Source organism: Brassica oleracea, chromosome C9 (assembly GCF_000695525.1).
Source record: "Brassica oleracea var. oleracea cultivar TO1000 chromosome C9, BOL, whole genome shotgun sequence".
Taxonomy (NCBI): Eukaryota; Viridiplantae; Streptophyta; class Magnoliopsida; order Brassicales; family Brassicaceae; genus Brassica; species Brassica oleracea.
Window position 1 is genome coordinate 39,947,304 of NC_027756.1, and position 2,884 is coordinate 39,950,187.

The following is a 2,884-nucleotide window of genomic DNA, read 5'->3' on the forward strand; positions in this document are numbered from 1 at the left end:
GGGGAGATACCAATCGGGTGGCTGGACAATTGGAGCACTGATGAGTTAACCTTTCAGCTTCTTGAAGTTTTCTAGACATTCCACATCAAAGTTGAAGGTGGCTTCGTTGCACAACAGTCTGGTTAATGGTCTAGTGATCATGGAGAAGTCCTTGATGAATCTCCTGTAGAACCCAACATGACCAAAAAAACTTCTGATGTCTTTCACTGTCTTTGGTGGGGGCAAACCAACCATAACATCGATTTTGGCCTTATCCACCTCAATCCCCTTCTCTGAAATCTTGTGTCACAGTACAATTCCTTCCTTAACCATGAAGTGACACTTCTCCCAATTCAGCACAAGGTTGGTGTCTTCACATCTCTGTAGGACCCTGAACAAATTTGACAAACAAGCAGAAAACGAAGATCCATAGACATTATCATCCATAAATACCTCCACAACATCCTCAATCAGATCAGAGAAAATTGACATCATGCACCTTTGAAAGGTGGCTGGAGCATTACATAGACCAAATGGTATTCTTCGATATGCGAAGGTACCATAAAGACATGTGAATGTCGTTTTCTCTTGATCATTGGGGTGTATGGGGATTTGGAAAAATCCTGAGTACCCATCAAGAAAGCAGTAGAATGGGTGATTTGCAAGTCTCTCAAGCATCTGATCAATAAATGGTAATGGGAAATGATCATTTCTAGATGCAGAGTTTTGTTCTCGGTAGTCAATGCACATTCTATGACCTGTGATGGTTCTTGTTGGTATCAATTCATCCTTGTCATTTTTAATCACAGTGATACCACCTTTCTTTGGTACAACATGCACAGAAGATACCCATTTAGAATCTGAAATAGGATAAATAACACCAGCATCTAAGAGTTTAAGAATCTCTTTCTTTACAACATCTTTCAGGTTAGGATTTAACCTTCTTTGATGCTCGATAGAAGTCATTGATTCATTCTCAAGATGTATCCTACGCATGCACAAAGAGGGTGATATTCCTTTGATGTCATCAAGTGAGTAACCTATTGCTTTTCTAAATCTTTTAAGTGTTTTCAAAAGTTCAGATTGCTCAGTTTCAGTAAGTTCACTACTCACAATGACAGGATAAGTTTCATTAGAACCAAGGAATGCATACCTTACACCATGGGGGAGAGGTTTAAGCTCCACTTTAGGCGCGTTAAGCTCGCTCCAGTCATCTTGCTAGGTGTCTTCGTGTTGAGTGACTGAGGCTTCTTGATGAACCATTTGTGGAAGCTCCTCGTACTGATACTTACTGACAAACCCCTGGTGTGAATCCAACATCATCTCATAGGCAGTACTCTCCACGTTTTCAATCACTTCAACCCCTCTCTTTATCGTCAAAGCATGCTGTAGAGGATCTTCTAGTGACAACTCTTCAAGGAGCTCATCAGCAAGGGCGTCCATCTCTTCAATGTAGAAGACTTTCCCTTGAACTGTTGGCTTCCTTATCACCTCCTTGATGTCAAAGTGGAGAATGTGCCCTTTACCCAAGTGGAGATCAATCTTGCCCTCTTTCACATTAACAATAGCTCATGCTGTAGCTAAAAAAGGCCTTCCAAGGATTAAGGGATCCTGAGCTTCCTCACCCATCTCAAGCACCACAAAGTCTATAGGGATCTCATAGTTTCCAACCATAACGGAGAGGTCCTCCAAGATACCCACATGGGACTTCACTGAACGATCAGCCAATACTAGAGACAGTCTACACTTCTTGTACTGAGTGAAACTAAGCTTCTTAGCAATTAAAGGCATCAAGCTGACACTAGCTCCCAAATCGCAGAGACATCTATCAAATACCATAGGTCCAAGAGCACAAGGTAATGTGAAGCATCCTGGATCTTCTAGCTTTTTTGGAACAACAAGCCTCTGGATGATGGCACTGCACTCATGAGTGAGAATCATCATGCCCTCTATCACTTTCTTCTTTGCAGCTACAACATCTTTCAGGAACTTGCTATATTGAGGAATCAGCATGAAAGCATCAATGATGGGCATTGTGACTTGAACTTCACTCATTTGCTTCTCAAATAGAGCTTTGTACTTCTCTAGCAGCTGCCTCCTGAATCTAGCAGGGAATGGAAGTTTGGGTTCATAGGGAGGAGGAACAAAAGAATTCTCACTTGCTGGAGCAACAACTTCACCATCTTTCACTGTTTTCTTCTCTTCCCCAACCTTTCCTTTACCTTTTGCTTCCACAATCTTCTCCAAGATTTCATCATTGATTTTCTCATCAACAATCACCACTTCATCATCTATGTTGATGGCAACCCCCTCACCTTGTTTCTCAGTATCCTTGGTGAGAGCTCTCTGAGGTAACTCCTTACCACTCCAGAGGGTGATAGCTTTCTTGGTCTCCTTGGGGTTTTGCTCATATTTTCCAGGTAAAGAACCTTGTTGGCGATTTTGTTGAGTGTTCATGGCAGCAAACTGGTTCTCCAAGGTTCTGAACTTGTTGTTGAGCTCATTGTTGCTTCCATCAATCTTTGAGTGAAGTTTCTTCAACTCATAACCAACATGCTTCTCACTTCTTGTCCGAGACTCCAAGATTTGTTTCAGTAGGGCATCAGTGCTGCTGACTTGAGGAGTAGAGGTAGAAGTAGTAGGTTGTAGTTGGGCAGGTTGTTGTCCTTTGTTGTGGAAACCAGGAGGAGTGGTTTGCTGAGGTTGGTAGTTGGCTTGCTGGTAGGCTGATAGCTGCCTTGCTGGTTGTTCCGAGGCTGATAACCACTCTGTTGGTTGTTGGAATAGGATTTCTGTTGGTAGTTGTTGTACTGAAATTTGGGCTCTTTTTTTGTACCAGCTACCATTGTTGTTGATGAAACACATCTCTTCAATCCCTTCCAAACCATCAACTTCCTGGACAACA

The 2,884-nt window shown here is 42.3% G+C and overlaps 1 pseudogene; it reads right to left on the reverse strand.

The window, feature by feature from the left end:
- LOC106314996 overlaps positions 1-2,884 on the reverse strand; it is a 6,565-nt pseudogene that overhangs the window by 1,087 nt on the left and 2,594 nt on the right.